The following is a 10544-nucleotide window of genomic DNA, read 5'->3' as shown; positions in this document are numbered from 1 at the left end:
TATGGTAGATTTAATTTCAGCCCCACAGGATGAAAACTTTGATAATTCAAAAGTGTATTCCTATCAGTGATCTTTCTAAATAGGGTTGTTTCAAGATGATTATACTTCTTTTGAATCACCAAATCGAGGAAACTGACACTGATTTTGTTCCATTCAATCGTGAATTTGATGTGGGGGTCACATCATCTATAAACTGTTTCCACAATATCAGGTTGTTCCCAAATGGTTGTTGTTTTAAGGTGTTTGAGGGTTCCAATACAAATTTGTGCTCAGAATCCGCCATATACAAGTTTGCCACATCAGGCGCTAAAGTCGCGCCCGTAATCACACCTCTCAGTTGTTTGTATAGGTTTTTTTAAACAAGAAATAGTTTTCGCACATTGTGAAACGTGCACATTCCAGGATAAAACCTGTTGGTGGAGTTAATGGTGTCGAGGATAGTTCTTAAAACCTCCAGACGCTGCATCTGTGGGGTGGACGTATGGGATACATTACTCACAGTAATCGTATTTCTGATGCTTGTATCTGCTTAGATTCACATGCTGTGCATAGGCCGACATCTAGTGGAAGCTGCGGAGTATTACAGTTTGTTTTTCGAAACTCGAAAATGGGCGTCAACACAGGACGTGCCAGTAATACTATCCCATGTGTGATGTCCACTCTACCCATAATCCCTCACGCGTGTAGGACCCTCAGATTGTATTTTTTCTGACATGAGGTAGCATGAGGAGTAGCGTGAGTACAGATTATCCAAGCAGATAGATAGATAGATAGATACAAGCATCCATGCGCCTTCTCTCAGAGGGAAGGAAGGGCGGGCGCATGTGAATCTAAGCAGATACAAGCATCAGAAATACGATTACGGTGAGTAATGTATCCCTTCTGAGGCTTGCGGAATCTGCTTAGATCACATGCTGCGCATAGATTAGTGAGCAGTGTTAGAAGAAGGAGGTGGGATGTGAGAAGGGTCATGAGCAAACAGGTGTCTTAGAACCGCTTGTCCCACTTGAGCATCTGTCTTGGAATGAGTGCCAATGCAGTAGTGCTGAGTAAAAGTGTTAATAGAGCTCCAAGTAGCTGCTTTGCAAATGGTGTCAAGGGGTACATTTGCAATGAAAGCCAGAGTGGCTCCAGTGCGCTTGTAGAGTGGGCTCTTAGCGTAAAAGGCAGAGATCTTTCAGAAAGGAAGTAACATAGCATACAATTGACTATTCACTTTGAGATGGCACCTTTAGAGACGCAATCTCCCTCTCTGCCTGTAGCTAAAGAGACAAACAGTTGGTCTGTTTTTCTTAGCGGCCTGGTCTTGTCTACATAGTAGAGCACCGTTCTTCGCACATATAGAGTGTGTAGTTTCACCTCAGCAGAGCTTTTGGGTTCTTGGAAGAAGGCCGGAAGCTCCATGGACTGGTTAACATGGAATATAGAAATTAACTTAGGTGAGAACCTAGGGTGTGTTCGTAGAACCAGTTTATCTTTATGAACAGTAAAGAAAGGATGCTGCACTGACGGAGCCTGAATTTCACTGATCCTTCTTATGGATGTAATGGCTACTAATAAGGCAGTTTGATAGGTCAGGTGTTTGAGACTGGCTTTATGCATGGGTTCAAAGGGTGGGCCCATGAGTTTAGAAAGCACCACATTAAGGTCCCATCCTGGTGATGGGATAGAAATTGGAGGGTGGAGTCTCTTTACCCCTTCCATGAAGGCTTTAACCACTGGTACTTTCCACCACAAAATCTTGTTATGGGAGGTGGTGTAGGCTGACAGCGCCACCAGATGTACCTTGAATGAGTTAAATACCAACCCTACATCCAGCAGGTGGAGCATGTAGGTGACAATATTGGAAGGAGTGCTATCAACCGGGTTGATTTGCTTATTATGGCACCAGATAACGAATCTCTTCCATTTATCAAAATAACAGTGCCACGTGTTTGATTTCCTAGATTCCTTTAGGATGTCCATGCACCTCTGTGGTAAGTTGAGATGCCCAAACTCTATGACTTCAGGAGCCATGCTGCCAAGTTCATTGAGCTGGGTTGAGGATGCACTGTTTGAGCTTGGTGCTGGGATAGTAGGTTGTGCCAGCACGGGAGTCTGATGGGTTCGCACACTGCTAGTCTGCGTAGGTGTGGGAACCACGGTTGCCTCACCCACATGGGAGCAACTAGGATGAGTGTCATCGATTCCCTGTGCATCTTGTTGACCACCTTCCTCATGAGAGGCGTTGGTGGAAAAGCGTAGGCAAACATCCCTGACCAGTTCATCCACAGGGCGTTCCCCTTGGAGTCTGGCTGAGGGAACCTGGATGTGAATCCTGGGCACTGCCTGTTTCCGCTTGTGGCGAATAGGTCTATAGTGGGGAAACCCCACTGTGAGAAGATGTCTTCTACCACTTCTCTGTGTAGACACCATTCGTGTTCTTCTGGGATGGGATCTCCGCTTAAAGCGTCTGCAAGTGAATTGAGATCCCCTGGAACATGTTGAGATGACAGGTATATATTCCGTCTGAGTGTCCATGTCCAGATTTTCTGGGCAAGCCTGGACAGATTTGGCGAACAAGTCCCTCCCTGTTTGTTTATGTATAACATTGCTGTCGTACTGTCTGTTAGGATCTGTACTTACAGGTTCAACAAGTGGGGTTCGAACGCTCGAAGCGCTTGGAAGACTGCCAGGAGTTCTAGCAGATTTATATGATTCTTGGCCACTGTATGAGACCAGAGACCCTGAGCTGTGTGGTGGTGGAGGAGGTGTGCTCCCCACCCTGACAGGGACGCGTTTGTAGTGACTACAGCTTGTACCTCCGGATCGTAAAAGGGTTTCCCCTTTGACAGGTTCTCTCTTGCCCAACAGTGAAGACTCTGTACAAGTGTTGGCGAAACGACCACTAGATCGTCCCACTGACCACTTGCCTGAGACCACTGTTTCGCCAACCATTCTTGCATGGGTCGCAGGCGCGCGCGGGGGACCAGGTAAATACATGACGCATCATGCCTAGCAAACGCATCGCTTTGTGCACCCTTATCTGGCGAATGGGCTGATATAGAGGAATTTGCAGTAGTAGATTCCGAATTCTTTCCTCTGATGGAAAGGCCAACCCCTCTTGAGTGTTTAGTAAAGATCCTAGGAACTGCTTGGAGGTGCTTGGCACCAGGCTTGATTTTTTCTCGTTGATAGAGAAATCCAATTCGAAGAGGAGGTTGATCGTTCTTTGGATGTTTGATGTGCAAATTACTGTGGTCTTCCCCGTGATGAGCCAGTCGTCCAGGTAGCGGTACACCGGGATTGCCTCCCTGCATAGGTGTGCTGCGGCTACCGCCAGTACCTTGGTGAATACCCTTGGAGCCGAGGCTATACCGGAGGCCAGCACCTTGAACTGGTAGTGCTGACTGTCCAACTTGAAGCACAAGAATCTTCTGTACACTGGGAACATGGAAATATGAAAATAGGCATCTTTCATGTCCAATGTTGCCATGCAATCCCCCCTTTTTAGGAGGGGGATTACTTCTTGGAGAGTAGTCATGCGAAATTTTTGGGCCTTGACATACTTGTTTGCAGGGCGTAAGTCTAATACTGGCACATTGTTAAATCTTGTTTTGGCACAAGGAGGTAAGATGAATAGATACCCTTGTTTACCTGGTTGCCCGGGACGAGTTCTATCGCGTCCTTTGCGAGAAGATTGACAATTTCCTCCTCGAGGAGGATCTTCTGGTGGTCCAGTGAATGTATCTTTTGACGTGGAGGGTGGTTGCGGGGGCGCTTTAGCAGTTCGGTGCAGTATCCTGCGGACACTTGGACAGCACCCATCTGTCTGATGTGATTCCCATGCTTGGGTGAAGTTGGAAATGCACCCCCCTGCTGGGGATGCATGGGAAGGGACCCTGAGCGCAAAGTCACTGCTTTGCGGGAGGCGTACCGCCGCCTCTGCCAGGGCTGCGTCTATCTCTACCACAGGCCCTCTTGTTATCTCTGCCATAACTTTGGGTAGTCTGCTGGTTGCCACCCCATGATATACCATGTCCCTGTTAATAATTGGAGCCCCTCTGGGAATTTTGCCTGCGAGAGCGGCGAACATGAGTATTCCCTCTTTGATTAGTGGGCTTATTAGTCAACTGTCCTAGGGACTTTAGAGTATCATACTCGTCTTTGGCAGTTTTCAGTGCGTCTTCTACCACTTTGCCAAACAAGACATTTGGTTCCACCGGCATGTCAATAAGGGTTGCCTGGGTCTCGGGTTTAAACCCTGACTGTCTTAGCCAAGCGTGCCTTTTAATGACAGTGCTCTCTACTATGAGCCGGCCTGCATTATCTGAGGCGTCAAAGGTTGTCTTCAGAATGCAACCGGACACGGCTCTACCCTCCGACGCGATCTGAGCCAACTGACCCTTTAGTGGTTCCGGTGTGGAGTCAATGCAGGCAGCTACCTGCTCCCACTGGTGGCAATTATAGCTTGCCAGCAGAGTGGTTGTGTTTGCGATCCTTGCCTGGTAAGCGGAGGTGGAGGCTACTTTTCTTCCTAACCCGTAGATTCTTTTGCTCTCCTTGTCTGGGGGAGCCTCCGATGATGAGAGAGGTGTCCCCGCTCTCTATCTGGTGTTAGTGATTACCAAGGAGTCGGGCTTGAGTTGACCCCTTATGTAAAGAGGGTCTGACTGGGCGGCCCTGAACATCTTCTCAATTGTGGGGTGCACAGCCTTAGTGAGATTAGGATTGAGAAGGGAAGGATCAATTCTACGTTGGATTGATTTGAGAATGGGAATGGCTTGAGCAATGGGTCTTTTGTCCCCCACTAGCTCCTCTGCAATGTCCCTCTTTTCCTGCGCCCCCTGCGTATCTATGTGAAAGTGCTCTGCAGCTTTAGCCAAGACCTGATTTAGAAGGGGTTGGTTATCTATAGGTGAGTCAGAAACCTGTGGTTCCTTGTTAACTCGTCTTCCTCCTCCTCATCCTGGCCCTCGTCATCTCCATAATACTCGACCCCAGTTTAGTCGTCCAGCACCAAAACGTCTGGGTCATCCCCATACTGTTGCTAAGGCTGAATATGGTAAGGGTCTGAAGACAGTCCCTGAGCTGGAGTATAAAGCCGAGATCTCTTATTAGGAGGCTGGGGGTCCTTGGATCCTGAAGGAGTAGCATTGTCTGGGGTATAGCTAAGAAAATGGTGTGTATTTTTTTCATAAGAATTAGCTAAGGAAGACATTCTCCTCATCACCCTGTCTATGTCCTCAGTGCTCCATTCTCTGGAACTGGGGACGACCATCTCCTGTTGAGGTTCATCTTCTAATCCCATATCGTAAGGAGTGGGAGGGGGAGCCTGGGTGTAGTGACAGGGGTCTTAGATCTGTCTTTATCTGACAACCTGTGTTTGTCCTTGTGGACCTGGGGTGCAGAAGTTGAATGTGTAGACTTGTTTTGCTGTTTGTCCCCTTTCCCGTGAGTGGAAGGGAGTTTCCCTGATGGTTTGGCCTTATCGGAATCTTTTGAGGCCTGGCGTCGAGATTCGGGGGTACTCTCTCTCTCTCTTTTGAGTGCGCACGTCGGGACTCGTGGGCAGACGCCAAACAGGCTGCCAGAGCCAACTTTGGGTGTGCGGCTTGGGGATCGAGGTTGGATTCGTCTTCTGACGAACGTACCTCCGTTACTTTAGGGAGCGAGGCACTCTTAGCAACTGTGGACAGTTGCCGTGTGTCGATCTCGACCTGGAACACCCAGAGGACACCGATTCGGTGGACTGCTCTCTTTGTGCCTCTTTCTTCCGTGAACTCGACACGCGTGTCAAGTCTCGGTTGGCCTTAATGTTCTTAGGTGTAGAAGAACATTGGGTACCGCTCGTGTCGCCGGTTGTGTTCCCCATGACTGCCCTGCCCTGCAATCCTCAGAGGGCGGGGCCTAGGGCTTGGGTGTCTTTCGACACCCCTGTGCCCTCGCCGTCCGAATAGGCGGCGTCGCTGCCATCACCGAAGGCACCCACCGCTTCCATGGCCTCGAGCTGCCTGGCGCGGTGGGCCCAACGTTTAGTGGAGCGGTCCTTGAGTGTTTTAGCTTTAAAAAGCCTCCACGCTCTGCAGTTAGCTTCTGGGTGGTCCCTCGGCAAGCAGACATTACAGGTGGCGTGTTTGTCAACCTAAGGGTACTTGCAGTTGCACTTGGGGCAAAATTTAAATGGAGTACTCTCCATATGTCACCTTATGGCAGCGGGCTAGTGTGTGTAGGAATAATAAGAGTGTAGAGTATGTTTCCACCCCCCACTCTCCCTACTGGCAGGGCCGAGGCCAGAGTCCTTCCAAGGCCCGGGCCGAGGCCAGAGGCCTTCCAAGGCCCAAAATCCATCGTGCAGCTCTTGACGGTTGTTTGTTCTTCGGACAGGCGTCGATCTTCGATGTCTCGACATGGGAGTGAAATAACGGGGAAATTAATATCAATTTTTTTGTCCAAATAGCTTAAAGCCAGGGAACTCCGTGCAAAGCTTCCGACAAGTATGGTGGAAAAAAACAATCTGAGGGTCCTACACGCGTGAGGGATCATGGGTACAGTGGACGTCACACTAGGGATAGTATTACTGGCACGCCCTGTGTCGATGCCCATTTTCGAGTTTCGAAAAACAAACTAATACTCTGCAGCTTCCACTAGATATCGGCCTATGCACAGCATGTGATCCAAGCAGATTCCACAAGCCTCAGAAATAATGATTCGACGTCCATCGTCACTAGAATGTCCCTTGGTTCCATAATAACATTTTCGAGCATAAGGAGCATGTGGGTGGTGTCTTTTATATAGGCCGGCATCTGTTCGACATATGGTTTTAAGAATAATTCTGTATAAACAGACAAAGGCTCCAGCAATGAATCAATTGCCGAGACTATCGGTCTACCCGGTGGATATTTGCCATTTTTATGTACCTTGTGCAGTACATAAAATGCCCCTTTATGGGCGTTAGTGAAGACAGTGAAGAAGAACAACTATTTCTATGTAAGACTAACCCCCGTAAAGGGGCATTTTATGTACTGCCCAAGGTACATAAATTAAATTAAATCTACCATATGGTCAATTCCTCCATATTAGAAGGAATTGTACTGAAAAGAATGAGTTTGTGAATCACTCGCTGAAGTTGAAGGACAGATTAATCGAGAGAGGTTACCCCAAAAAATTGGTCAAACAACATTACAAATGTGCACTGAATACACATCGTGAGACCTGTTTGCTACCCAAGACGAAAGAAAAGAACAACAGATTCATCTGTGTATCCACTTTTTCTCCAATAAGTGACCTAATCAAAAGGGGTGTGAATAAGTCCTGGCACCTGGTTAAATTTCCCAGGAGTTTGGCACAGAAACCCATGTTTGCGTTCAAACACAACATGAATCTAAAACAAAAATTGGTGCATACTTATAAAGAGTCAGAAGAGAACCAAACCGTGATGAACCAATGGAGTTTGAAACCTGTCATAGGACATCACAAGTGTGGCCACTGCGTGGCATGTCAATTCACCTCGACAAGAAAATCCTTCGAATATGATAATAAGAAGGAGTGGGTGCTGAACAACCACACCAACTGTTTGAGCAAAAATCTTATATATATATATATTATACAGTGCCCATATAATTTCATATATGTTGGGAAGACAATGAGAGAGGTGCGCCAAAGGATATCGTAACACCGTTCATGTATCAGAAACAAGGTTCAAGACAAACCTTTAGTGGAGCATTTTTCGAAAATGGGAAAAACAGACAAGGACATCAGGGGGTTTGTTATTCAACAAATCATAACACCCATGAGTGGGGGTGATATATCCACCATGTTAAATTGACAAGGACAAAGGTGGATTCATTGTTTGGATTCAGTCAAGAACGGTCTGAACATTTCCATTGAGTGGAATAAATTGGTCACAGGTTAAGGAACTCTATAGATCATTTCCTTAGTCAGCAGAGGTACATACCTACATGTGTTTGTAGCCTGTACTCTTATACCTCCACCACATGGAATTGGTGTTTTGCCGCATATATGTGGAATTAACATCCATATGTGTGCCCGTATGGATGGAGTCATACCGCATATATGAAGGGCTCATACCCCCACTTTTGCCCATTTTGAACAACTGTTGGCCTCCCTCTGCCAGGTTCCCTATGGCTTTGTTCTTTGTATCAACCTCACCCTGGAATTTATTACCAGGTTGATTCGTTCTGCTAATGATCTTTTTTGTCTGTTTAAGCTATAAGAAATTTGTTCTGCCTGCTTGTACAGCAGGATGGTATTAGGTAACTTGCTACAAATTAGCCAGGGACAGAGAGTTACAACCGTTCGATGGATACTGCTTTGTGTTTCCTTAACAATTCCAGTTTGCTCTAAAGTGTTCAACTCCTAAATCTATATGCATATTATTTTTATGCATATACCGACGAGTGAAACTGCTTTGAATACAATTATCTTTTTTCATTATGAGTCTTTTTCTTTGAATTATCAGCTCCACATTGGTATGTTAATGCCCATATGAGTGCATGTATATAGTAATGCACTCCGTCTATTTTTTTCATTTTGTTTATTCACTGACCACCCAATGCCGTATTGTTAATTTGTCTGTGTATGAATTTTGTCCTTAACATTTTAATAATAAAGAAATGTGTTTATGTTTAATCTATTAATTATTTGTTGTTTTCCTTGTTCATTGTTTTCTACTGTGTAGGTTAACAGTTCAATAGGCCCCATCTTTGCATAAATTGAGTGATTCAATCACGATTAGTCTATAAATGCCTTGAGCCCACAAATTACTTTAAAATGTCTTCTTTTCCCGGGAACACATTGTTGTTATCCCTATGGCTTTCAACAAGTCTTCTGCTAATTATAAAAAGTCTGTTTAACAGTTTGCTGTGAACCTCCCTTTCTCGAGTTCACATGATCAGGGTGATAAAAGCTCACCCCTGGGTCCCCCTCTTCTGGGCGATGACCCTTCTTTGACAAACGGGACAGTGTACTTCTCCTGTCTTACAGTGTCTCTTCGTTTCTCCCTCCATCGGGCATGGATTCCAAAATGACCAACGGGACAGTGTACTTCTCCTTGACAAACGATATTCACTTTCCTGTTGCTTTCACCATGCGGGATTCACTTCCCCTACTTTCTCAAGTTTGTAGATCAAAGTCTTTTGCTTGTACGAGGATTTTACTAGACCTCCAGTATGAGCACTCTGACCTCTTCTTGCGGCTCTCCCACAACCTTCTGGTTTTTGTAGTTTCATTCATTCAAACAGGGTTTGACGAGAGTCTCTCGGAGTGACACCCAAATGGTGTTGGTTCCCTCTGCAGCTGGTGTTTTACAGTTCTTTTACAGTTCCTTTAACTAGGTTCAAACTTGCCACTTTGCGTTTCTCATTCCACACAGCCCAGTTCTCCCCTCAACTCACTGGCTGTGATGAACCACTTGGCTTTCGGCTTTACTGGAGTCAAGGCTGGTACCAGGGTAGCAGGAGTTTCCCTCGCTCCCGCTTATCAGCATCAACACACTCCGCATACCGTTGACACCTGTTGCAAGAAACTTGTGCTATTGTTCGCGGTCTTAGGTTTTCTTATACAACGGTCTTGCGGGCCTGGGACAAAAAGGGCAGTGTCACTTCTCTCCTCGCCACCCTCTCGCTTCCGACGGCCTTTCTCCTTCACTTGAACTGGTGCCCCTCGTTAGTCGTCTCATTGTACTGTGTGACGTGCTTGCAGTATGCTCTCTTGTTCCACCTTTTATCCCTGTGGGGGAAAGGAAAGGGCTGTCAGGTGTGTGTGGTTATCGGCAGTAATTACCTGACTCTGCCTGACTCTTGGGTTGGGACAGGTCAGGTAAACAGTTTCATCATTAGTCCATTTTCTATCACAGTAACAAAATGTATTTGTATTCGAAAAAGAGGGTGTTAGAGGTTCCGAGTGTCCTACGATGCAGGATGGGGAAGGTTTGCGAAATGGATGAGAATGACCAGGATGCAGAACAGAACATAGGGAATCGTGGGACCAGTAGTATTCTGTCATAGGAGATTGCCATCTTTTGCAAACCCAATCAGATGGACGGGATTGGCAGGTGTGCTGGGTACGCTGAAATAGCAGAGTTTGTGACATGAACAAAGGGGATTGTGGGAATCGTAGTGTTTTGTCAGATCAGGATTGGAATGCGGAAAATGATAATCAGAGGGAGGGGAATAAGAAGAATGGGGCGTATTCGAAGGAGACCATTGAAACAATGATTCTGGGAGTTATGCTTTTTGGGTGTAACCAGGTTTGGAGCCTTAGAGGATTGATTACGTACGGAGGGGATGTTGGATTGGGGCAGGAGAGTTCTAATGGGAGGATGGGGGGCAGATGCAATACAGCCCATGAAAGCCTCAGATATCTTGCCATTCTCGCCTTCTCTGGCAAGATACTGCATCTCCCTTTGGGCATTATCGTGAGCATAACGCCGGGCTTCTCTACCCAGGTGATCTTTTCCCGCTCGTCTGCATTTCGGTGGGATAGAAATACTCTATTTAAAGAAGACACAAGACCCTGGAGAAAATGTGACAAGGGTCTGTGAA

This window comes from Ambystoma mexicanum, chromosome 3p (assembly GCF_040938575.1).
Source record: "Ambystoma mexicanum isolate Mex_15411 chromosome 3p, UKY_AmexF1_1, whole genome shotgun sequence".
NCBI classification, from domain to species: domain Eukaryota; kingdom Metazoa; phylum Chordata; class Amphibia; order Caudata; family Ambystomatidae; genus Ambystoma; species Ambystoma mexicanum.
Note: the sequence above shows the minus strand (reverse complement) of the source record.